The sequence below is a fragment of the Bos grunniens genome, chromosome 14, assembly GCF_055505025.1.
Source record: "Bos grunniens cultivar Pamir isolate PY7600 chromosome 14, Bosgru_T2T1.0, whole genome shotgun sequence".
NCBI lineage: Eukaryota > Metazoa > Chordata > Mammalia > Artiodactyla > Bovidae > Bos > Bos grunniens.
The window spans coordinates 47123754-47151269 of NC_141178.1; the positions used below are offsets into that span (position 1 = coordinate 47123754).

The following is a 27516-nucleotide window of genomic DNA, read 5'->3' on the forward strand; positions in this document are numbered from 1 at the left end:
TGGTAGGAGATAATTCTAGCCGATTCATTTTCAAAAAGATTTTGCTGTTTTTGTTTTTCCCTTTGTTTATGACTCTTTGTACAACAGAATAGGGTCTTTATTTCATTCAGGATCTCATGCTCCTAATTCTGGACTTGAGTTCTCTTTCAAAACACCACATGTATATGTGAAATGGAGATGATGGGGCTGAACGTGAACTATCTCTAGGATTTGGGGTGGGAATCGCTTTGGTTTTCCTTATTCTACGGTATGAGTTTCTTTCCATCTCATTCCCTTCTTTCCTTTAAAATGAATTGTAGTGTACAATCAATTATATAAGCCTCTCAAAAAATAGGCTTTCCTGTCCTATTATTTGTGTGTGTATATATATACACACACACACACACACACATATTCATGTGTGTGTGTGTGTGCATATGAATAATATGACAGGAAAGCCTCTTTTTTGAGAGGCTCATAGGGTCGGGAAGATCCACTGGAGAAGGGATAGGCTACCCACTCCAGTATTCTCGGGCTTCCCTTGTGGCTCAGCTGGTAAAGAATCCGCCTGCAATGCAGGAGACCTGGGTTCCATCCCTGGGTTGGGAAGATCCCCTGGAGAAGAGAATAGCTACCCACTCCAGCATTCTGGCCTGGAGAATTCCATGGACTGTATACTCCATGGGGTCGCAAAGAATCAGACACGACTGAGCGACTTTCACTTCACTTCATATAATTGATTGTGCACTATAATTCATATGGGCTCCTCTGGTGGCTCAGTGGTACAAAACCCGTCTGTCAATGCAGGAGACATAAGAGACATGGGTTCAGTCCCTGGGTCTGGAAGATCCTCTGGAGGAGGGCATGGCAACTCATATCAGTATTCTTACCTGGAGAATCCCATGGACAGAGGAGCCTGGCAGGTTACAGTCCATGAGATCACAAAGAGTCGGACAGAACTGAAGTGACTTAGCACACACACACACATATATATATATATATCTTTATACATCAGTTTCAGGTAGCATAATCAATTTTACCAATATTTTATTCAGTCTAACAAATCACATTCAGCCTGTGGAAACAGGCTTTCAAGACTACAGGCTGAGAGTACACAAAATTTGGAAAATACCTAAGTTAGAATTTTGTTGCCAATATTTGAACAACTGCAATAGGCTCGCAGAGAACATGTTATTACAATTTGCTTACTGATATGTGCCTAAAATAATGATTCCAAAAGAGTTTAGGGCAGAGTGGGAAGCATGGCACTGATGCAGAGTCTTCTGACTAGAGATGTTGTTCCAGTTATAAAACTACCAAACTGGACAGAAGACAAGCAGTCTATCATATCAGCAAAGTAGTCAAGCTGAGGTTGCTCTGTGTTCCAGTGGTCTTTGAACATCATTCATCATATAATGATTGAGAGCCTGTTGGATGCCAGACAAGGGCTGGGTACTGGAACACAAGATTAAATAAGACATCATTCCCATCTTCCAGAGCTGCAGGAAGAAAGGATAAAAGAACAGATCAGTCAGTTCAGTTGCTCAGTCATGTCTGACTCTTTGAGACCCCATGGACTGCAGCATGCTAGGCTTTCTTGTCCAACAGCAAATCCTGCAGCTTGCTCAAACTTGTGTCCATTGAGTCAGTGATGCCATTCAGCCATCTCATCCTCTCGTCTGCTTCTCCTCCTGCCTTCAATCTTTCCCAGCATTAGCGTCTTTTCCAATGGGTCAGTTCTTCGCATCAGGTAGCCAAAGTATTAGACTTTCAGCTTCAGCATCAGTCCTTCCAATGAATATTCAGGACTGAAATGGATAGATAAAGGCAGACAAATGAGTAAGTCACTACTAAATATGATAGCTCTGAAATTAGAAATATCGACTTGGTGAGTATGTACACACCCACACACGTAAACACATACACAATCTACCTGTTGTGTCTTTAACTCCAAGTTTTTTGTGTGCTTTAACCATAGAGTTCTTCAAAAGGTGAATTTAATTACATCATCATCACTCATCCCTGATTAAAATCCTTTTATAGTCTTCTACCCCTTTGAGAATAAGAACAAAGCTTCTTAATACGGCAGCCTCCAAGACCCCATATCACCCTGCTCTGGTGTCCCCTCACGTCTCCTTCACAATATGGGTTCCAGCTGTGCAGGCTTTTGATTTTTCTGGATGACTTTATTGAAATACAATCTACATACCATAGAAGTCAGTCTTCACCTGTTTTAAGTGTACAATTGAAAAAATTGTGATATATTTAGAGTTTTACAAACATCGTCTCAATCTAAATAGAGAACATTTCCATCACCCTACAGGGAAACCTTGCATCCATATACAGTTACTCTTTGGTCCGAAAATCCCAACTCCATACTTGCGTTTTCTGGATGTTTTATGTAAGTATAATCACATAATAAGCATCCTTCTGTGACTGGCTTTTTTCTCTGAGTATTATGTTTTTGAAGGTCATCCATGTTGCAAGCGTGTTTCAGTACTTCGTTTCTTTTTATTGTACAATAGTATTCTGTCGTATGGGTAGACCACATTTTATTTATCCATTCCTCAGCTGATGGACATTCAGGTTGTCACTATTTTAGAGGTGTCATGAATAATGCTGCCATGGACATTCATGCACAATCTTTGGGTGGACATATATCTTTTGCTGCTCTTGGATAGATATCTAGAAAAGGAACTGCTAGATCATATGATGTCTATTTTTTTTAATGAAAAACTATTTTCCAATACCTCCACAGTTTCCACAGTTTCATATATTCCCTCCAGCCATGTAGGTTACAGTTTTCTACATTCTTGTCAACCTTTATTTCTATCTACCTATTATAGCCATCTTTGTGGGTATGAAGTGGTATCTTATCATAATTTTGGTTTGTATTTTCCTAATAACATTCAGAAAACAAAGATCATGGCATCCAGTCCCAACACTTCATTGCAAATAGATGGGGAAACAATGGAAATAGTGACAGACTGTATTTTCATGGGCTCCAAAATCACTGCAGATGGTGACGGCAGCCATGAAATTAAAAGATGCTTGCTCCTTGGAAGAAAAGCTATGATCAACCTTTTTAATATGACAGTATATTAAAAAGCAGAGACACACACAAAAAATAAAAAAAAAAAAAAAGCAGAGACATTACTTTGCCAAAAAAGGTCCATCTAGTCAAGGCTATGGTTTTTCCAGTGTTCATGTATGGATGTGAGAGCTGGACTATAGAGAAAGCCAAGTGCCAAAGAATTGATGCTTTTGAACTGAGGTGTTGGATAAGACTCTTGAGAGTCCCTTGGACTGCAAGGAGATCCAACCAGTCCATCCTAAAGGAGATCAGTCCTGGGTGTTCATCAGAAGGACTGGTGCCAAAGCTAAAAACTCCAGTACTTTGGCCACCTGATGGAAAGAGCTGACTCATTGGAAAAGACCCTGATGCTGGGAAAGATTGAAGACAGGAGGAGAAGGGAATGATAGAGGATCAGATGGTTGGATGGCATCACTGACTTGATGGACATGAGTTTGAGCGAGCTCCTGGAGATGCTGAAGGACAGGCAAGGCTGGTGTGCTGTGGTTCATGGGGTCGCAAAGAGTTATACACGGCTGAGTGACTGAACAACAACAACTAATGAAATTTAATATCTTTTCATATATTTACTGAATATTTGTATAACTTCTTTGGAGAAATGTTTGATCAAATTGTTTGCCTACTTTTATTGGATTGTATTTTTGTTGTTGAGTTATAAGAGCTTTTTATATATTCTGGATATAAACCATTCATCAGATATATGACTTGCAACTATTTTCTTCCATTCTATGGGTTATCTTTTCACTTTTTTGATGGTGTCTGTTGAAATGCAAAAGATTTTAATTTTTGTGAGTTTAGTATATCTATCTTTTTATTTTATTTTATACACTTTTAATGATTCAACTAAGGAATCATTGCATAATTCAATTCTGGCTTATTTCTACTCTCTTCTTTTTGCTGTAATCCCTCCCATCCCAACCTTTGTACAGGCTATTCCCTCAGCCTAGAACACTAATCCCCTCCTCCTTACTTGCTAAATTGTATCCATCCTTCAACTCTCCACACAAACATTACCTCTTCAGATGATCATGGCAATGAAAAACTATTCCATAGCACTAACACAGGTACAGAATCTCATTTGTTTGTATGTATTCACTGGATATTGGTCTCTCCACTGGGCTTCCCTCATAGTTCAGTTGGTTAAGAATCTGCCTGCAATGCAGGAGACCCCAGTTTGATTCCTGGGTCAGGAAGATCCTCTGGAGAAGGGAAGGCTACCTACTCCAGTATTCTGGCCTGAAGAATTGCATGGACTGTATAGCCAATGGGGTTTGCAAAGAGTCAGGCACAGACTGAGTGACTTTCACTTTTACTTTGTCTCTCCACTATACCTTAAACTTATCAAAAATTTGGTGTATTTTTGCTTACCACTAAAATCCTCACACCAAACGCTCTTCTTGGCAAATGGGAGGTACCCAATAAATAATTCTTGAATAAATAATAAATGAATGTCTTAGAAAGACTTCACTGGGAAAATGTCATTTGAACTGGATCTTAAAGGACAAAGTAGGAGTTTAACAAGCAAAAAAAAAAAAAAAAAAACAAGGAACTGCAGGGAGAAGAAAACAAGCCTATACGAAGGAGTTAGGAAGTGATTCCCTGGCTCAGATGGTAAAAGATCCACTTGCAATGCAGGAGACCCAGGTACTATCCCTGGGTTGGGAAGATCCCCTAGAGAAGGGAATAGCTACCCACTCCAGTATTCTTGCTTGGAGAATTTGATGGACAGAGGAGCCTACTAGGGTGCAGTCCATGGATCGCAAAGAGTCGGACACGACTGAATGATGAACAAACACATACACACACACACACACACACACAGAATGATGAAAGAACTTGGCATAATGAAAAGTTCATTAAAACTGTAATACATGTGTGTGTGTGTGTGTGTGTATGTGTAAGAGAGAGAAAGTGAAAGTTTAAGCAGCTATGCAGGGCATGGTGAAAGATCAGGGGTGGTATGAAATGTTTCCATGCCTGTGGCAGAATGACTGGCAATAGTCTGGGAAGTGGAGAGAAGGGGCTGGAGTGGGAGGAGCCTCTATACATGGAGAGATCCTTGAAGAGGTCATGCAATATCCTTCCGCATTCCCTACCTCGCCCCAGCATCTTGGGTATGCTAACAGCATGTATTGTACCTCCCAAGAATTATGCTTTGTAAAAGCAGTGTCAAAGAGAAAAATCCAAAAGGAGTCTTGTGATAGAATGTCAAACACCATCGCCCCTGTTTAGGGGAGACATTTTTGTTAGTAAGGCTCTTGTATTCAGATTACAGCCTGTTAGGGAACCTGGAACAAGAATACTCAGGTATCCTTGACTCAACCAGTTCAGTGTTGAACTCTGCAAACAATGCAATTTACAAATGGCAAACTCAGACAGATTTTAACATGAGAAGAAGATCTCATCTAATGAGGAGCTACAATACCAAGGAAGTTGGGCTTTGAAAGCAGGACTCTGCATGCACTAAACTAAGCTTCCAAAAGAGACTGTCAAATGGCGGTTTGTAGAATAATTTGGGGAATCACATATTTCCACAGTCTGTTTCTGTGTGTGTGTGTGTGTGTGTTTGTTTTTTTGATCGTATTTGGAAAAAGAAGTTGTGTTTATAGTTTTAGAAAAAAGAAAAGATTGTGTTTGCAAAGTGTTTAATCCTTCCCGTTTACACTCTGGCAAAACTTTTTTTAGGTTTACCTTCTTAAATTGGGTCTTTTTGGCTCATTGCAATGGTTTATTTATATTTTTGTTGTTTCTATTGACATTTTAAGGATTGGATTTTTAAGGTGATTAACATAAAATAAACTCAAACACTGATAAGTATGGAGCCCAGCAAAATTTCAAAGCCAAATGTTCACAGTGAAACAGGGAGAGCTTCAAAATTCACAAATCCAAGCCATGCTTGGGATGAAACCAGAAATGTTGCAGAAATATCTCTGTGTTCAGGAGTTGGAGTCTGTGTGTATTAGTTTGCCTTCTTTCACTTATGTGATGAAAAATTCCGAAAGCTACCAAATGAGGTCATATGAAGAAATGAACACTTCCTGAAATTAAAGGCTTCCATCTGAATATCCTTTCTGGTTACTGTCCCCCTTGCCTATCTTCTTCCGTATTTTATGAGGATATTTTCCCTTTAAAAATATACACCAGGCTCAACCCCTTCTCAGATTTGGCAGCTAATTTGTAGTGGGTGTGGGAGGAAAACTTTGCTAATAATACCTGTGTAACAAAGTTTACTTCTGTGTTTTCTTTTGATTTGTATTAATCTTAAGCTGAGTTATTTGTTCAGCTTTAGTTTAAATTAAATATTTCTGCAGATCTTTGCAAGTTTGCATTTAAAAAAATATAATGCTCTCCAGACATTTTTCCAGACCCAATGGTTCATAAATTGTAGCTAGCATTTTTAGCCTTATTGTATGGTAAAAAATAAGTCTATGTTGATATCTTGGACATGATTTAAAGCTACTATCTTTTATTTTTAACGTTGTTGAAAACGATTCCTTTTATCTGCCGTCATCCGGGTTTGTTTCATATATGTGAAACTTAAGGGAAACATGTGCATTTTCTCTTCTGGCCACTTGAGGGAATCAGGCTTTAGAAATGGCAGATAATTTAGCTCTTTATTTCAAAAGCTAGGAGAATAAATATTTATTTGTTGACAAAATGGTTCTCTTGTCACTCAGACATCAAGAAGATCACAGAGCCCAAGTTCTGAGATAAATTACTCTTCATATATTTATATCCAGGTGGAAAAGAGGAATTACTGATAAATGAGAGTCCTGGGAGGTACTTAGTGAGGGCCCCGCATACAATTTATGATCAGTACACTTGGACTTCAGAATGATTAATACCGTCAATTCTCACTGGAATAAGAGCTGTTTTAGCCCAGGAGAGGACTGTATATTACTGTTTATAGAAGCAGATAACATCAAAGTAACCCATGGCTTGTGTTAAGCAAATACAAAATTCTGGGTCAGTGCAAATTAATCCTAAAGGAATAACGGAAAGTTCTTAATGACTGCGAGATCTATACATTATCACTTTTCATTCAAGTGGTGGAAACCAGTGAAACTATTGATGAGATTTGCAACTGGCCTCCGCATTGTGCTAACAGCTGCTCAGTAGCATAGTCTCCGATCTAGAGCCTTATTATCTATACATCTGTCGTTTGTTAATGAAGTGTAGAAATCTATGCAATTTTAAAATTACATTTGGGAGCTTCTGAACCATTTTAATATTATGTTTCACAACAAAAATGCAGCAAATCACATTATACTTTACATATTCTTAGACTTTAAGTGGCTGTGTGGATGGATGAATTAAAGATTGTTCTTCTACCTACCTTCTACTAAACAGATGTTATTTCAAGGGCATTTCATACAGAGATTTTTTTCCCCCCAAATAATGTTACTCAGTGAATAATTATATATTCCTTTGATTTTTAAGATGGGAAATTTGTAAACAAAAAAATATATATATGCAGCCATTAACTTAAATATTTAAATGCTTTTTGTACACATTTTTAAAAACATCTTGGGGATTTTGAGTACAGTTCAAAGAAACTGTGGATAAAGTAAACTCCTCAGCAAACATTTTTGTATTTCTCACTCTATATGGTTGGTTTCTTCTTTAACATATTTTTACCCAAACATTTTAAATTACTTCATTGCCTTATGTGGGTTATGTCATGTACCCATATTATTATTTCCAAATGAATTACAAAATGCCAATCTTCAGATAAGATAGTAATGAATTTAAATTTATTAAAATCCATATCACATCCTCTGCCTGACATAAAATATTTGTTAACTTTTTTCACCCCCAACTGCTTCAAGTCTTTTACTAATTTCAAAAAGGAAGCAATCCGACTTGAATTTCACATCCTTTTCCCCCTTGTAAAGATTTTGCTAAGAGTTGAAATAGATAATTGGCAGCCTGAGTAATTTGCTAATTACTTAATCCAATCTCTAATAGATTAAGTTGATTTCCTTTGGAAAACACTCAGGAAAAATAAATTAGTCAATGAAATTACACTGTAGTAAAATATATTATTTAAATATTTAAAATTAATTCACTTAAATTAGTGGCTTGAACTCAGATTCCTAAGATTAGTATTTGATCATAGATTTTATTATACAATTTAGAGCAAAAAGATTCCTTTAGTCTAAATGATACCAAGAGAAATTATATTATCCCAATGAAGCTTTCATATAGCAGTCTTATTATTCAGTGTTTACTGATTTGTATGTTTCCAACATGTCATGTAAAATTAGGACTCCCTTTGTTCTGCTTAATCATGAAATAGTCCAGACTTACCCAGCCCTGGATTTGAGCATTCAAACAGTAGTCTCTAAGTCACTGATTGCTCACACTTAAAAAGGCTACATCCTTTCACAGAATCCTGAATATGTGTCTTTGCTGATGTGATTTTCTTGGAAACTTAGGTCATAATGTAAAAGATTTTCTCCCACTACATTATTTTTGTCCTTCCTCTGATAGGCCACATTTTCTATGTCCCAATCCAAATCCTCATAGATGCTTTTAACAACTGACAAACAACTAATCAGGTTAGACCACTAATCCAACGCAGCCAATGAAATCTTTTTGACAAAGAGTTATAGTTACATTAATTTGCCCTTGGTATACCATTTTGTCCTTTCAAAGCTATTTCTCTTTTCTGGGATTTTGGATTTTTTTTTTAACTTTGGATTTTTGAAATGGCATGAGCCAATCAGGGAAGATAAAGGTCCATTTAACACATGAAAAACCCAAGTTGTAAAGGTCCAAAATGAAGCCTCCATCACTGAGTCCAAGGTCAAGCGGCAAGTTACTGTGCTTCAGGAACCACGTAGGGGTATCATGACACCTATACACCTATTCTTTGAAGCTATTTTCCAAAGCCCCATTTGAGTAGCAGAGTATTTCAACGTATCTATAAACATCACTCACATTACATAAGTGACTCAACCACTGGGAGTCTGCCTGTGACTGTTGTTGATGGTAATCCATGATGGAGATGCTGCCACAGAAAGAATAAGCAGTGTATTGGACTACAGGATGATGTTTTGTTGCTGTTTTATATGCAGGAAGGAAAGAAATTCATTCCAATATCTATCTGCTTTTTCAAAAAAAAGAAACTTTTTAAACCCTGTATTTATATACATATTTCCCTACCATATACATTTCCAAACCAATATCTTTAAGGAAGAACATTTTACCTATCAACTGTGACATGATAACTATTTCAGCTTTTCCCAAGCATTTTCCCATTATTTCTCCTCCCTCTAAATGAATGTATTATATTTTTCTATTATTTATAAGGGGCAATAAAAACACTATCCCATTGACTGGATGCAGGCATGCCATTTATTAAAATGGAGTTTATCTCACCTCTGGTTAGAATTTGTAGCCATCTCTTTTCTGGGGTTCATATCAGTCATTTTAATAAGTACTAGCCACTTGGGCTAACCTGAAGGTTGCAAGTTTATAGCGACTGTAAATCTATTAAGCCACAATTTGCACATAATAAAATGAAACAGCAAGCAGTTAAATGAAAAAGGTTCAATTCTGAGCGGCAGGAACATTTTCCAGGAAAAGTCCCCGAAAAGCCTCCTGCTACTGCCTCTCTGCCTTTGAGAAATTCAATCACGCTGATTGAGGAAACCTGGAGAGAGTTGGCTGTTCCTTCCTCCAGTTCATAATTGCCCTGTAGACCATTTAATCATCTGTAGATGAAACAAAGCGAGTGCTGTAGAGGGCCGGAAGCAAAGGCATGCGCTTATCAATTGCTTCCTACCACCCTGGAGAGCCAGCACCCAAGTGCTGAGCATCCTGCCGGCAGGCGGGGGAGCTGCAGGCAGACTGGATCTTCCGGTTGTCAGTACGGTGGCCTTCCTGAATGCCTTGGTTTTATTACAGTAAAGCACACACCGGCCAAGTTTTTAAGAGCTCAGTTCACAGTAGAGAATGAAGTCTTTCTACTTGCTGGAGAATGCAGATGGGCCTGGATAAGACTAGAAAGACCAGAACTTGCTGGGGACAGATATGACAAGAAGAAGCTGAAGAAATCCTGGCATTGACTAAGCAAAACAAAATGATTGTGTTCCTCTGAATGACCATCTGCAAATAACTTTCAATATCAGTAGAACATATATCTAGACTACAAATATTACCTGTAATATAAACAATCTGGTGCTCATATATGCATATTTGGGCACATCCCCAGAGAAACTGAGCTTTTTTGTTAGTGGTGGGTTTCATTGTCCTGTGTTAGTGGGTGACCCTGGCCTAGCACACAAAAGGTCTGGTCAGAAACTACATGCCTGATTTTATTAAGTAAGAAAAGAAGACAGACTGGCGAATGGAGACACACTGAAAACCAGAAAACCTGATACATCATGCTAATTGACTTGGAATATTAGTCTTTTGTAGAGCCATGGAATTTGTTTCCTCCTGAATATCGACAATGTTCCCAGCATAACATTAAGCCCTATAGATAACTCTGTGAAGTTGTCATAAACCTCAATACTTAATTTAAAGGATGAATTTGGGTGAACAAAATGTTTACAAAAGAATTCCAGAAAGAATAGTTCCCTTGTTTGAAGCTGTCCATTGGATAATCACAAAATAATCTTCTGTGTTTTTTTCTTTTCTAAGCTTTTCTTGTCAGTGGGAAATTTTGAAAGAATTTTAATTCGGAAAAACACTCACTTCTGGCTAATGTGTGCCAATTAAGTTCTATTCATTGAGTCAACAGTTTTCTGTTACCTGTTCCTTCAGGTAGAACAGAGTCTGATAGTCCTGCCCTTTCCCAGGCTTCTGTGCAGAGCCCTTTGCTGCCTGCAAACAGTAGGGGCACCTGTTTTCTGAGCGAGGAAGGCCAGCATCTGAAATCTTAGGAATGGGCCTGCTTTTGAAAAAGGGGTGCTTGATAAGGCAGTCACGGTGATAGGCAGCAGAAATTTGATAATGAAAGGAGATGCCTAATAGATTAATCTGGTGAGATTTGCCAAAACACAGGGTTTTCTGGAAGATTATCCACACTCCCAACAGGAAGCTCTTTGTTTTGTGAAAAGTCCCCACTTATCATTGTATTCTTTATCTCAATAAGAAACATAATGGTTTGCTTGTTTACATGTATGGTAAGATATATTCAGAGCTGGGCTGTAGGGCTGTGAACTCCCTTTCATTTGAAATGTTTCCACCATGCAGGTTATTAACTAAGGGGGAATGAGCACTTGGACACATATAAAATTTAAATCTGCCTTGCTTAGATTGGCAGAAACGACTGTTATTTCATCCACTGGGAAAAGATTTTATTTCCTGCTCAAATACTTTCAGAGGAAAATTGCAAGCTCATTTGTAGCCATCATATATGAATGTGTATATGTTTTGAGAGCTAAGTGGTTTGTCTACAGAAATGGACTTCTTGCTGTCAACCGGTCCTTTTCCACTAATTTTAATTATTTCATTAGCTTGTCTGACTCCTTTTATTTGGTTTGGCTTACCGTGAAGTGTGACTTGTGCCTTTACATTATTTACATTGACCATGTAGTTCAAATCTGGCCCTTGATGCGTCTTGAACAGTACCACTTTGGTCTCTGGAATTGATTTTTAAATATCTCACACATCCGGCAGGATAGGACTCCCAAAGCCCAGTGCTCCTGCTCTGAAAATAAACAAAAAATATCCCCATGCCTGAGCACAACTTGATTAAAGCTCTCCTTACTCTTTTGTCTTTCTAAAAGCCCCTCTATCGATAGAACTCTTTTTGTGTGTGTGCTCATACAAAATAAAGCTTGCCAGAGCAAATAAATATCAGTAGAAACACAAAATTTTTGTATGCCATGCTCCCAGTATCTCCCTGCTGAGGTTCAAATGATTGCATCTGACTTTTAGTAAGACTAGCTAATATTTATTGGCTGATTATAATATTGTGGGCATCGTGCAGGGAAATTTTTAGGCATTTTTTTTTCCATGTAATCCTCACAATTACTCTCCCTTTTACAGCAGGGAAAAGGAATATGAGAAGGTTGGTAATTGCCTAGGATTGCAAGTCTAGCAGTGACAAAATTAGGGCTTGAACCTAGGTGCTGGATCATTCCCAGTGTGTTCCTAACTCCTCCATTGGTTTTCTTAGGTCACCTGATTTCCCTTGGGACTCACTATTTCAGGAAACTGGGATTCAGGTAGGGGATGGTTATTCTTATGGTTGGTGAGAAAGGAATAATTCCCAACAGGAAAGTTTGGCGGGTGTGCAGAATCCACTATAGACTGTTCTTTTCTTCTGATCTTTCTGCTGATGTCAAAGGCTTTAGGCCACTGAATGACCTTCACCAACCAATAAATGTCGTTACATCACATGTGCAAACAGGAGAGATAGGAGTACGTAGAAAATTATAAAGGAAAAACGAGGCTGGAAATCTGATAAACTTATCAAAAGAGAGTGAATCTCTAAAGAATTGTCTGTCTAGACCAAGTGACGGCTGCAAACAAAAGTGACTGGTTTGTGCAGCTGAAAATGTATCTGGCGCTGGGAAAAATGACCACCAGATAACACATGGCCAGGTAACATATGAAAATGGTATCTGCCTTCTTCAAATAGGTTGCAGAAGTTGAAAGCACTGGAAACCTAGTCTTTACATTTATAGTTTTTGTTTCATATTTTACTGTTGGTGGAGGCACATGTGGCTTTTCTCTTCTTTTCCAGTCCTCTAGTTAATCCAAATTGGGGCTATTCTTGTCAAAAAATAACTTTTCATGGGGGTATAAATCTATATTGCATATTTTGAAGTTACATTCAAGTGGTCAGCATGAGTCTATGACTTCAGATTGTTCAACTGCTTTCTAAGATCTTTCTTGATTAAAATCTTTACTTAAGGGTAAGATCCTGATATATTCTCATTTCTTCAGCATGTGCCATATACATATATATATATATATATATATATGTTTTAAAAGTCCTTCTAATATTGAGTCATTTTGATCAATCGAAAATGGTAATTGTCAGTCATTTTATCTCATGGGCAGCCACACATATTTTCAGTCAGTTTATTTATTTAAGGAATACACCCCTCCCAGTTGTTTCTGAATGGAAATGTATGGCTGCGTGACCAGACCTGAAACCCGTGGTATTTCCTTTTCATAGATGTTAAAACACCATGCATAAGCAGGATTCCTCACCATCAAGCACCTTCATGGTTAATTAAATCTCCGCACAGAGACACACAGAAGACCCATGTCTCTGTGGTGTAGTAATGGAGTCCTAGGATAAACACAGGAACAAAATTGCTTGTTGGGCTTGGAATGTTTTCACTAGAAGCTGACTACTTCAAATAACTTATTTTCCTTGACCATAATTATTTACTTCGACTAGACTGATTTTATTTTCAGGACTAGAAATGGTCATGTACCCTCCAAAATATCTTAGCTATGAGGAGTCCCATAAAAACACACATAAACACACACAAACCTTCACATTACATTCTGGCTGCACATTTATAGAAAGCTTTGAAGCACATGAGCGTCCTCATTTTAAAAGTCTTCTCTATTCAGTTTAAGTATTCAGCACAAACTACATGAGATAGGATTGTTTTGGTACTGTGAGGATTCAGTAGTTCTGCCTAGTGCAATGTCTTAGATGGCTTATTTTTACTATTGTTTATTATTTAAATTGTTTTTTTATTTGCCATATTTCCTAAATGTCTTTTCCTGCTCTGTGTTAATATATACATATTAACTCTATAGTAACAAAAACAAATTCAAAATACATTAAATGTAAGAACTGAAACCATAAAACTCTTAGAAGAGAACATAGGCAGAACATTCTTAGGCATAAATCATAGCAAAAATTTTGGGGGGATCTGTCTCCTAAGGCAAAAGAAATAGAGGCAAAAATAAACAAATGGGACCTAAGTAAGCTTAACATCTTTTACACCAAAAAGGAAGCCATCAACAACAAAAAAAAAGACTAATAAACTGGAGGAAATATTTGCAAATAATGGCTGACAACAGGTTAATATGCCAAATATATAATAGCTCATACAACTTAAAATCAAAAAACCAAACATATCAATCAAAAAAGTGGACAGAATACCTGAAGAGAAAAATTTTAAGGGGAATATTCACATGGAAAGATACTTAACATTGCTGATCATCAGGGAAAGGCAAATAAATCAAAATCACAGGAAGATATCATCTCATAACCTGTCAGAATGGCCATCACAAGTAAATAATATAAATAACAAATGTTGGCAAGGATGTGAAGAAAACAGAAACTTTGTACACTATTGGTGGGAATGTAAATTGGTGCAGCCACTATGGAACAGTGTGGAGTTTCCTCAAAAAACTGGGAATAGAACCACCATATGATCCAGCTATCCCACTCCTAAGTATATTCTGAAAAAAATAGAAAACACTAATTTGAAAAGATATGCACACCCCAATGTTCACAGTAGTATTATTTACAATAGCTAAGATGTGGAAGAACACAAGTATCCATCAACAGGTGAATGAATAGAGAAGATATATACATGAATATATATACACAATGGAATATTACTCAGCCATAAAAAGAATAAAATTCTGCCATTTGCACCAATGTGGATGGACCTAGAGAGTACTATGCTTAGTGAAATAAATCAGAGAAAGACAAATCCTGTATATTATCACTTATATGTGAAGCCTAAAAAATACAACAAACTAGTGAATACAACAACAACAAAAGAAGAAATGGACTCACAGATAAAGAGAATGAACTAATGGATAACAGTGGGGAGAGGGAGGAGGGGAAGGGCAAGATTGGGGTATGGGATTAAGAGATATAATCACTTTGTATAAAATAGATAAGCAACAAAGATATACAGCACAAGGAAATATAATCAGTATTTTGAAATAAATGTAAATGGAGTATAATCTAAAAAAAATATTGAATCACTATGCTATACACCTAAAACTAATATAATATTGTAAATCACCTACACTTCAGTGAAAATAATAGAATGTTAGATTTTCCTAATATATTTGAAGTAAGCCCCAAGTGCCCTAGACAACCTGAGCTGACATTTCTTTTCAGTACCAAGAATAAGAGATCAGTCTTTTTTCAAATGATATCTGAGGCATAGTAAGCAGATGGTTAAGTACAATAGAGTAAATATCCCTCTTGTGTGTCAGTCTAGAGCTTGGGAGCCCACTAATACTATTTAAGTCAGGCAAATTTCTCAGTCCTTCTCAGGCATGAGTCCTATTTCTCCCAGTTCACAGACCCCTGAGGGCATGTACATTACACTTCCCAAATATATAAACACCCAGATTGTGTTAACAGGTGAGTAAGCAATGAGTAAGCATGAGTAAGCAATGGGTTAGGAAGAAATATTCTTTATGAAATTATGCTCTACTGTCTTTTATTTATTCAATAAATTGGTTATATGCACACTGTGTGCCTTATAGTGAAGTTGATGCCCAGGAATTGTGAACTTCTGCTGAAAAAAAATTAATTTTTAATGACAATTTCAGTGAAGGCAAGAGAAAAAGTCCTTGCTAAAACAACTCATCTGGGCAGGATCACCAGCTGGGATAGTGAGGCATTGATACTACCGGGAGACATGAGATTCTTCACCCAAAGCTGCTGAGACATGATAAAGCAAAGCCCAATTGAGAAGTCTTATACCCAGTTGTTATAAGTAATGACCTACTGTAGTGACAACCCAACAAGACTCAGGGCAGACTTCTATTCAACAGCCCTGTGATATTCCAGGCGCTGTGCTTAGAGGCCATGCTATGCTATGCTAAGTCACTTCAGTCGTGTCCGACTCTGTGCGACCCCATAGATGGCAGCCCACCAGGCTCCCCCGTCCCTGGGATTCTCCAGGCAAGAACACTGGAGTGGGTTGCCATTTCCTTCTCCAATGCATGAAAGTGAAAGTGAAAGTGAAGTCGCTCAGTCGTGTCCAACTCTTAGCGACCCCCATGGACTGCAGCCTAACAGGCTCCTCCGTCCATGGGATTTTCCAAGCAAGAGTACTGGAGTGGGGTGCCATTGCCTTCTCCGTAGAGGCCATGAGAATTGCCCAAATCAATCAGATCAGACTTCCTGCTGTCAAAATCCTTATTGTCAACCAAGAAGATCTGAGTCACAGGGAGATTAAAGACATTTGTTGCACCATGTGCTGGGGAAAGGAAGGAATTCTTCACAGAGGAAATTATACTTGAGCCAGACCTTGAAGGAAAAGTCAAATTTATCAGGGAAAGTCAGGGATGAAGAACATCTCAGGCAGAGGAAAGGGTTTTTGACCCAGAGTGGGAAGGTGTGAGACTACAAGGTAAATCCAGAGGCAAGGCAAATTTATCATAGCGGGAATTCAGTGAGAGGAAAGGGCAAAGAAAAGAGGCAGAACAACGCTGCTAATTGTCCATTAGTGGACTGCTGCTGCTAAGTCGCTTCAGTCGTGTCCGACTCTGTGCGACCCCAGAGACGGCAGCCCACCAGGCTCCCCCGTCCCTGGGATTCTCCAGGCAAGAACACTGGAGTGGGTGCCATTTCCTTCTCCAATGCATGAAAGTGAAGTTGCTCAGTAGTGTACGACCCTCAGCGACCCCATGGACTGCAGCCCACCAGGCTCCTCCGTCCATGGGATTCTCCAGGCAAGAGTACTGGAGGGGGTGCCGTTGCCCTCTCCATTAGTGGGTTAGTGGATGGCAAAAACAGCTGTGGTCCTTCCTATACCAAGTCCATGTAAGCATAAAATCAAATATGCCCTCCTGCAAACTTTATTGTTGCCTGTGGGGTTATAACTTCTGCTATTTCTGCCACAGAATATTTGAGCAGTATGTGTCTATGAAAAATGGGCAATCTTGAGCTAAAACCTAACTATATCAGTTCTGTGGTTTTGCCTGACAAATTACCCAAAACTTAGCTATTTAAAACAACAAAAAAGTTGTTGTCTTGCCATTTTTCTAGGTCAGAAGTCAAGACATGGCATGACTGGATTCTCTGCTCAGGGTCTCACTGGGATGGAACACACGGCCAGTGCTGCTGTTCTCATTTGAGCCTCAGAGTTCTCTTCCAAGTTCATGACTATTGGCAGAACTTATCTTGAATCTTCAATCAGCAGGACTGGCATTCCCACTTCTTTGCTGACTCTTAGGCAGGGGACACTCTCAGTTTCTAGTGGACACACACACACATAGCCATTGCCTGACCTTCTGTATCTTCAAGCCAGCAACAGAACTTCAAATCCTTCTCATGCTTTGAATCTCTGATTTCTCCTCCACCAACTGAAAACACTGCCTACTTTTAGAGGGCTCGTGTGATTAGATTAGGCCCATCCAGGTAGTCCCCCATTTTAAGATCTGTTGTGCATATCACAGAACCTAAATATGGGATCAAAATTCATCCTATTCATAGGAAGTATGCAGTGTGTATACTGCAGGCTGGGACATCTTGGGAATTTTTATTTAGCATTCTGCCTACCACAATGAGCCACTATAATGGCTGTGACTCAGCTTAGTGCAGACAAAGAAGGCAATGAACATTTAAAAGCTCCTCTATATTACCACTCGCCCCTTAAACTTTATCCCACTGGCCTATCATTCCTAACCCTGAAGCTCTCCCACTGGTTTTACTCTTCTAGGTTAACCCACAAACAAGGGAATACTGTCTCTAGAGCTCACACGATAATAGCTTGGGCATCCCTTTCTTTGGCATCTCTCTTAAGGGCATAGTTACATGCATTGATCTAATAGAGTCACTATTACCAATGAGGATGCTCTAGTAGATGCTATTGTTCCTGACTGCCATTCATCCATTACTCTTTTTCTGGCAAGAACATCATTATTTTCCTTTAGGGAACCACCTCTCCTCAACTCTAAGTCCACGGGATTTGGGTGGAAATAATCCCCTGCCTTGATCCACTTTGGGTTTCCTAGATGGCTCATTTTGGACTTCCTAGTGGTAAAGAATCCACTTGCCAATGTAGGAGACGCAGGAGCCATGGGTTCAATCCCTGGATCAGGAAGATCCCCTGGAGAATGAAATGGCAACCCACTGTAGTATGCTTGCCTGGGAAATTCCATGGACAGAGGAGCCTGGCGGGCTACAGTCCATGGGGTTACAAAAGAGTCAGACACAACTTAGCAACTAAACAGCAACAATCCTCTCCCTTGTAATAATAATATTTGGACCCAGACCTGCCTGTAAGAGTACAACCACTCTGTAGGCACATTGATTTTCTCAGGGCTGTGCCTATAACCCAGGCTGAGCCAACCAATGCCAATAAGTCCTGAACTTTCACTAAATCTGTAGAAAATGAAGCTCTCTTTCATTGGTGATAGAATGCTTTAAGCAGAGTTTCTTAACCTCAACTCTATTGACATTTGAGCTGCCTCTATTGACATTTGAGGCACACTCCTTTGGAATGTTTTACCTATTGGATGCCAACAGCACTGCCCATCCCTGTCCCCACGTGTGACAATCAAAAATGTCAACACACTTTGTCAAATATTCCTGGGAGGCCAAACTCACCTACTATTAAGAAATTCTGGTCTAGAGATACTGTGTCTAATAAGTCACCAAGAGGAGAGAGACTTTTTGAAAATTAAACTAATACAGAGAATAGAGAGGGGCAACTCCTGATGACATGAGTTGAGCACTTTTGAACCTTTTCTGACTAGATATACCATAGGCTTTTTAGTGATAGGCAACAATTAATTTCTTCCTTTGCTTAAGCCTATTTGTTTTAGGTCATTTGTTTTTGTTAAGCATTTTGGATAACATAAAGCCTGAGGGAAAAAGAGGCCGAGAAATCAATTTTAATCAATTCAGGTAATGGGAGCCTAGGTCAAACTCTTAGGAAACTGAGCTTCTTAAAAGTAAGGAGTATAGAATCTGATGTTAAACTTCATCAAATTCATAATGCCATCTTTTTCTCGCCTGGAATGCTTCATATCAAATTTGTCTTCATAGGCAAGTAAGTCATAACTGCCTGATTGATAAATGTTATATAGCCTCTAAAAGGAGAAAGTGCCCTAAAGATGTACCAAAGAGCATATTCAGTAGAACTTTTTCAGATGCAAGTTACAGAAACAAACCTCCAATTAGCTGAAAGCAATGTATTTAATTACACACACACACACAAGGAAAAAAAAACAAAAAAGCAAAACAAGAAATAGAGCACCAGAGGTTGGGAAGGCTAGAGATGGAGCTGGTCCCAGGATACATGAAGCCATTCTCCTCACTTTCCCCCAATCTCTGCTGCTCCCTGCATGTGGATTTCATGAAATAGCCTTTTAAAATGACACAAGATATAGCTGCCCATGATTTTATTTTATCTTCCAGCTACAGAGGCAGGACCTCTGCTTGTCTATCTCAAATTTAGACCCTTGGCCCAGTGAACTGACTTGGATATGGTATCTTTCTTGGGTTAATCAGTCAACTGTGGCTAGTGGATGGACTACTTCGAAGGGCTCATGTTATCTCTAAGTGGTGGTGTGGGGTCATATAAGGACACAATGGGCTTTCCTGGTGGCTCAGATGGTAAAGAATCTGCCTATAATATAGGAGACCCAGGTTCGATCCCTGGGTTGGGAGGATCCCCTGGAGAAGTGACTGGCTACCCACTCCAGTATTCTTGCCTGGAGAATTCCATGAACAGAGAGCCTGGTGGGCTACAGTTCATGAGGTTGCTACAAGTTGGACATATAAGGACATGGCAAATCCCTGTAGTCACCATGTGGACTGGGGTGGGGAAGTGGTGTCCTGGGAAGGAATGTCAAGCAGTGGTTTTGGAGAGAGATCATTTCCAGGAAATGTATTTGAAACTTTTTCCTTGAAGTCCAAGCAATTAACATTAGGTCTGACTATACTTATATTGTTTCTTCAAGGTTACTTGAGTTCAGTTCATTAGCAACTTGGAGAGAGCATAATGATCTTGAGATGCACAGTCCAGTGAAACTAAATTGAAAAAAGAAAGAAAGAAAAAAACAAGGCTTCCTCAAGCACACAGCACAACCTCATTAATGGTGGCCCTGTGAAACACATTTTATAGGTATAACTGATGGGACCCAGACCAGGCATTGAAAGCGGTATCTGTGAGCAGGTGCAGGTATCAGAGCCTCCTGGCTCTCTGGACAGCTTCATTGTTTGTAGACCTTTAGCTGGGGCTAGAGCCTGGTGCTCTGTTGACGCCAGAATCTGTCTGCCAGGTTCCCCAAGGACTCGCTGGATTTCTGGATGCACTACAAGTCTCCCCTGTGTTAGTTTAGTTGAGAAACTTTTCCATCTTATTTTTTTTTTCTTTTTCTTTTTGTAAACCCAGTTACACAATGGCTGGGGCTGGAAAGAGGCAGAAGGAAGCTGCTGGCTTCCATGGAACTCTCTAGTTTTCCTCGGACAACAATAAAACATCCCAGGATTGTGGGTTCGTGTCCCATCTGAGTCACACCCAGATTAGTTTGGGCTTCCCTGGTGGCTCAGATGGTAAAGAATCTTCCTGCGATTCAGGAGACCTGGAGTCGATCTCTGGGAAGGGAAGATCCTTTAGAGAAGAGTATGGCCACCCACTCCAGTATTTTTACCTGGGGAATTCCATTGACAGCAGAGCCTGGGGGGCTACAGTCCATGGGGTCACAAAGAGTTGGAAATGACTGAATGACTAACACTTTTACTTTCAAACCTCCAAGCTGATTCACATCACCTAACAAAGATCATTCGCTATGTCAAAGCCTTTGACTGTGTGGATCACAATAAACTGTGGAAAATTCTGAAAGAGATGGGAATACCAGACCACCTGACCTGCCTCTTGAGAAATCTGTATGCAGGTCAGGAAGCAACAGTTAGAACTGGACATGGAACAACAGACTGGTTCCAAATAGGAAAAGGAGTTCATCAAGGCTGTATATTGTCATTCTGCTTATTTAATTTATATGCAGAGTACATCATGAGAAATGCTGGGCTGGAAGAAGCACAAGCTGGAATCAAGATTGCCAGGGGAAATATCAATAATCTCAGATATGCAGATGATACCACCCTTATGGCAGACAGTGAAGAGGAACTAAAAAGCCTCTTGATGAAAGTGAAAGTGGAGAGTGAAAAAGTTGGCTTAAAGCTCAACATTCAGAAAACGAAGATCATGGCATCTGGTCCCATCACTTCATGGGAAAGAGATGGGGAAACAGTGGAAACAGTGTCAGACTTTATTTTGGGGGGCTCCAAAATCACTGCAGATGGTGACTGCAGCCATGAAATTAAAAGGCGCTTACTCCTTGGAAGGAATGTTATGACCAACCTAGATAGCATATTGAAAAGCAGAGACATTACTTTGCCAACAAAGGTCCATCTAGTCAAGTCTATGGTTTTTCCAGTGGTCATGTATGGATGTGAGAGTTGGACTGTGAAGAAAGCTGAGCGCTGAAAAATTGATGCTTTTGAACTGTGGTGTTGGAGAAGACTCTTGAGAGCCCCTTGGACTGCAAGGAGATCAACCAGTCCATTCTAAAGGAGATCAGTCCTGGGTGTTCTTTGGAAGGAATGATGCTGAAGCTGAAACTCCAGTACTTTGGCCACCTCATGCGAAGAGTTGACTCATTGGAAAAGACTCTGATGCTGGGAGGTATTGGGGGCAGAAGGAAAAGGGGACAACAGAGGATGAGATGGCTGGATGGCATCACTGACTGGATGGGCGTGAGTTTGAGTGAACTCCGGGAGTTGGTGATGGACAGGGAGGCCTGGCGTGCTGCGATTCATGGGGTTGCAAAGAGTCGGACGTGACTGAGCAACTGAACTGAACTGAACTGAACAAAGATCATGGGTGGACAATTTTTTATTTTGATGACTTCTGAGCCTTGATTGTGAAAACTCAGCAGTAATTGGAAGGAAGAAAGAAAGCAAAGACCTTAGTTCTTCCACCTATGCTTACTACATGCACAGAGGTCAACACCAGTGGTTAGAAAGCTTGTACATGATGGAGCACGTGTGCATGCTAAATCGCTTCAGTTGTGTCCAACTCTTTGCGATCCTTTGGACTGTAGCCCACCAGGCTCTTCTGTCCATGGGATTTTCCAGGCAAAATAGTGGAGTGGGTTGCCATGTCCTCCTCCAGGGCATCTTCCTGACCCAGGACTCAAACTTGAGTCTCCTATGTCTTCTGCATTGGCAGCACGTTCTTTACCACTAGCGCCACCTGGGAAGCCCCAGTGACAGAGTAGCAAACACTAAATCTTTCTTCTGCTACAGTGTAAGAGTTTGATAAGGATTCTAGGCTAAACCAGAGCCAAAAGAAATTTTAAAAACCCAGGCCAACCCTCAGAGCCAAACAGAGAAAAATTTGTTATTCTTCCCTCCCAACTTGTGGAGATAAATGGTACACAGATAAGGGGTCCAGATAGTATTTTCTGCACCTCAGCTCCTGGATCTGTTTTTACTTCTCTGCAAAATGTTTCTGAGGTAAATTAAAGTTAAAGGAAAGGCACAAATCTAATCTGTTGGCCTGGTTTTGAAAGTCTTAGACATATTCGTCTGAACAGTGATTTACAAACATTTTTCTCCTCTAGTGGTTCCACATGTAACATCATTCAAAACTCCAAAATCTAAAACAGAGAACTGGGAGCTGTTGGCGGACATGAAGGTGGGAGGCCTGGGGTTCCTCATGCCTGGCTTCCCCTCTCCCTTGGGATTCCACAGAAAACCAGGGATCCAAGTCACTCTTAAATTGAGTACCTGGACAGAAGGCACACCGTGGTCATTCCTAGACGCTTGAAAGAAAGATCAGGGCTAGATTCTCAGGTGGTGCTGTAGAGCCATCAAGCCTGCCCTGGTGTCACTGATATGGAGACGGTCATGCCATGGTCATGAAGATGCTATTGGGAGATGGAAGCCACAAAGGGAGACATGAAAATGGGGAGTGGACCACATACAAAAGCAAGCTGGCCAATTTCCCTTGTCATGAAATTAGGCTAAATGTGCAAAGAAGCAGTAATTGACAGTCCTTCCCACCTCTAGGAAAGTACAGAAAGATATTGATCTGAATCCAGCCCTGAATCCACTCACTCTCTGGAAAAATAAAATCTTTGTCCCAAAGACTAAATACAAAGGGTGGAAGGATTGACAGCCCCCTCAATATGATAGACATGGTAAGTTGAGCCCCTGCTTTCAAAGTAGGCTTTCCCCGAGGTCCCAGCTATCTGGCAGCAGTGAATTCAGATTGAGATGATGGGGCTACAATCTAAGGGCTTTAGTAGGATTTGTGGATCAACTTGCTACCTAATGGCTCAGTTCCTCTGAACTCTTAAGAAATTAAATCTGATGTATATAAAATCTTATAAGAACAATTTCTTGCCTTTTTTTTAAGAACATTGATTCAATCAGCTAAAAATGCAAAATGTTAAGTTCTAATCCAATTGCATGTTAAGTTCAATTCAAAATTTAAATCCAAATTAGTATATCATTTGCAAGGCACATTCATTTTCCCCTGCAACATCCTTGGAAGGTAAATAGCTGATAACTGCTACGTATTTGCTCATATTTATCATACCTAAGACAGAATTCCTTGTTTTTCTACCCACATGCTCTCACTCCATTCCTCATCCTAACATTTCCCCTAGTTATTTATGTAGAAACTGAAAATCATCCTTAATTTCTCTCTGTCTTTAATACCCACATTCAGTGAATTAGCAAACCTTGTCAGTATTACATCCAATATATGTTCCTAATCTGACCCCATCTTTATTTTAATTAATTAATTAATTTTTGACTGCTCTGAGTCTCAAGAGAACTTTTTCTCTAGTTGTGGCAAATGGGTTTCTCATTGCTGTGGCTTTTCTTGTTGCAGAGCCTGGGCTCGAGGGCACGCCAGCTCCAATAGTTATGGCTCCTGAACTGTAGAGCACAGGCTCAGTAGTTGCTGGCATATTTGCCCTGAGGCATGTGGGATCTTCCCGGATCAGGGATTGAACCTGTGTCCCCAGCATTGGCGGTGGATTCTTAACCACTGGACCACCAGGGGAGTCCAATCTGATCACTTCTTGGCCCCTCCAAAACTCTAGTCTGAGCCATCATCATCTTTGGTATCATCTTTGGTTTCCATGCTGCCTACCCTTCATTCTCCAATTAGCAGTTAGAGTGATCTTCTCAAAGCTTAAGTCAGATCACATCACTTTTCACTAACCTCCATTAAATCTCCAAATGGCCCATAATACCAAGAAAAATTCTGAATTATTCACCATGCTCTAAACTTTCTAGTAATCTAGCTTTTGAACTTACAACAAGTGTTAGATTAATTTCTGTCCAGTCCTTGAAGGTATAAAATGCTGAATGTAGGTGCTATTGGTAGTTATTGAGCATGCACACATAGATAGATCTGTAGTTATGTTCCCAATTTTTTCCTAAGCCTTCTGGAGAGAAAATGCAACAAGAAATGAAAGATTAAGGAGTCTTGAGGATTTTCAGTTTCCTGATTCCTGTTGTTCCTGAAGCCTAGGTCCTTTCCTATCATTCATAGGATTTCAGTGTTCAAGTCTTTATTGGCTGCTTACAGCCAGTTCCTATCAGGTTCATGTTGATTTTATAATTTACAACCAAAATAATCTCAAGTAAGAGAGGAGTATGTGTGTATGTGTGTGTGTGTATATTGGTGTGCTTGTGCTGAATGTCTAACATTGAATGCTTGCTGCTGTTGGTGTCCAATCACTCAGTCATGTCTGAATCTTTGCAACTCTTTGGACTGTAGCCCACCAGGCTCTTCTGTCCATGGGATTTTTCAGGCAAGAATACTGGAGTGGGTTGCCATTTACTTCTCCATGGGATCTTCCCAAACCAGGGATCAAATCTGCATCTCTTGGGTCTCTTGCATTGGCAAGGGGGTTCTTTACAACTAGCATCACCAGCATGGAGGTCTTCTGAGCCCAGCCCATTTTTTCAGCCTCATCTGTCATTTCGTACCTTAAGCACAGTGTTCTCATAAGACTGAAGTTCATGCAGTTTTCTAAATATTTCCTGCTTGTATTTTGGCATGTGTCTCATCCCTAGGTGGGGGACTCTTCTCTACTATCCTACTTTTCCACTCCTCTTGTGCTGTGCTGTGCTTAGTCACCCAGTTGTGTCTGACTCTGAGATGCCATGGACTAGCCAGCCAGGCTCCTCAGTCCATGGGGATCCTCCAGGCAAGAATTCTGGAGAGGGTTGCCATACCTTCCTCCAGGGGATCTTCCCAACCCAAGGATAGAGCCCAAGTCTCCTGCATTGCAGGTGGATTCTTTACCAGCTGAGCTACCAGGGAAGCCCTCTCTCCTCTTGTATGCATATATAATTGACTAAGGCAGAATCAACTTTCAACACTTAACTCAGGTATCACTTCCTCCAGGAAGTCTTCTCTGATACCCAGAGATATCCTTTGTGTGTTCCATTTCTTAGTCCTGACACTTACCACACACTGTTATAATTACTGCAAATTTCTTAGGACAATGACAGTGTCATTCATCTTCGCATCCCTCATTCCTAGGACAGTTACTAGAACAGGTAGTAAGTCTTCAACAATGTTTCATGGGTTGATGAATGGATCAATGAATAAGAGAAGTACTGAGTGGGTGGCTGTATTAGGATGCCTCTAAATCTCTACTCCCTTTCTGTGATAGTTCCACCCACACTTAAGTGACCACTGGATTATCATATGCAGTCCTTTAAAATTGAGAGAGGGCGAGAGAGTGGGATTGAAGGTGAAGACAAGCAGGTTCCCCAGGATGTTTACACACTGCATCAACACTCACTGCTGTCTCGAGCTTTTCCTCAAGGTGTGCATATACACCAGCACCTCCTGGAACACATTTACTGTGATCTCCTAATACATTTTACCTGGGATCCAGCATCCCCTGCAACATACCAATTCATCTATTCACTCTGCCAACCATTGTCCAATCACATATCAAACAGCAACAATGTGCTGGACAGGATGGTAACCTTGTAGATATAAATATGAATAGTTCAGCATCACTGCTATTATGACAATATTTTAGAGGAGATAACCAACTCTTGTCCTGGCTAATTTCCTAGCAAAGATGGAAAATACCTCTTACAGTTCCCTACAGAAAGAGGGTAGGAGTTCTTTGGGCAAAAGAACAGTTTCCTCCACTCTTCCTGATACATGCACATGCTTCCACCACCATCTCTTGGATTTCCTTCAGTCTCTTCTTTCACTACAACAAATTGTAGTTGAAGCCCCACCCTTAGCCTGCACCACATTGTCCCCCTACACAGGCATAGGTATTCACACCTGCTCCAGCTGGTCAACCAGGCTGCTCATATGGAACTCTAACTGGAGCAGGATGGTGGTTTTACAATTGACCAGAGGCTGAACTGTGTTGAATAGATGGAAAGCCTGATGGGGGAATATGCCAATACTAAGAGAGACTTTGAGAAGCTGAAGAGAGAAAAGCTGAACCATATGGTTACAACAGAGAACTTCTTTCTCTGTCATCTTCCTTGGGGCAACTACCAAGCAGAGAAATAAAAGTTTAATGAAGACACACAACCATTGTGGATTGAAGTTATCCACTAAAAGACATCTGGAGCTATAAGCTGTCCATGGCACAAGGTGACAAAAGCCATAATTCTCTACAAGGACTCTTGTATGAAAATAGAATGGATGGATGAAAGGATGAGCGGATATATGAATAGACTGACAGATGGATAGATAGATAATAGATTTATATCTTCTTCATTTAAAAAAAATATTTTGTCACCTTTTAAATCTATTGTATATTATCATAACATGATATGCTTATATAGCTCAGCTGTCTCCATATTGTGACAAATATTGAAAATGAGCAATTAACCTTTCAATTGTTCCATTGTTCCTAATCTTAGTGATGCTTTTACAATAATCTCTTCTTTCAAATATATTTAGTTTAAGAAACTTGGCTTTATTTTGGCATAATAGGAAATCAAACAGCATTTTAGGACTCTCTTGCTAATCATATGAAATGACAAATAAACTGCCTGGCATGGTGTCCATTAAGTTCAGGATCATTCCTTTCAACCCTTAAGTAAGCAAGCCATGATTGTGTTGTAGATGTCGATGAGAATTAATTAGTAGTTAGGAACTAAATATTAAAGCTTCCTTACCATTCCTTATGATGATTTAAATATCTAGATGTGCTTTCCCTCCCCTTGTTATGGATTCCCTGCAGTCAAATTTTCTGGGGACCAAATTATGGTTCTGCCGTTTTTCAGCTGTGAGACTCCTCCCCTCTTCTGTCAAGTCACTTAATGCCTCTAGAGCTCAGTTTCTTTGTCTGTGAAGTAGAGACAGTAAGAGAAAAGATGATATCTTTTTCTTTTATCATAAAGAAAATAGTAAGACATTCAATGGATATGAGTTTGGGCAAGCTCTGGGAGTTGGTGATGGACAGGGAAGCCTGGCGTGCTGCAGTCCATGGGGTCACAGAGGGTAGGACACGACTGA

General features: G+C 39.9%; 2 protein-coding genes across 11 annotated transcripts in view; both read left to right on the top strand.

Moving 5' to 3' along the window:
- Nucleotides 1–3774, top strand: part of LOC147359370 (uncharacterized) — a 51443-nt gene extending 47669 nt beyond the window's left edge. For 5 of the 9 annotated variants that reach the window (XM_086336608.1, XM_086336609.1, XM_086336612.1 and 2 more), the window contains one exon: nt 2303–2380. The gene's annotated coding sequence lies outside the window, so the exon portion shown is untranslated. Of the gene's footprint in view, nt 1–2302; nt 2381–2892 lie in introns of those variants that run through there. The other 4 variants (XR_015140743.1, XR_015140745.1, XR_015140744.1 and 1 more) reach the window with 2 other exon arrangements.
- The window catches only part of EYA1 (EYA transcriptional coactivator and phosphatase 1), a 627341-nt gene that overhangs the window by 187050 nt on the left and 412775 nt on the right, over nt 1–27516 (top strand). The gene's annotated exons all lie outside the window — the stretch shown is intronic.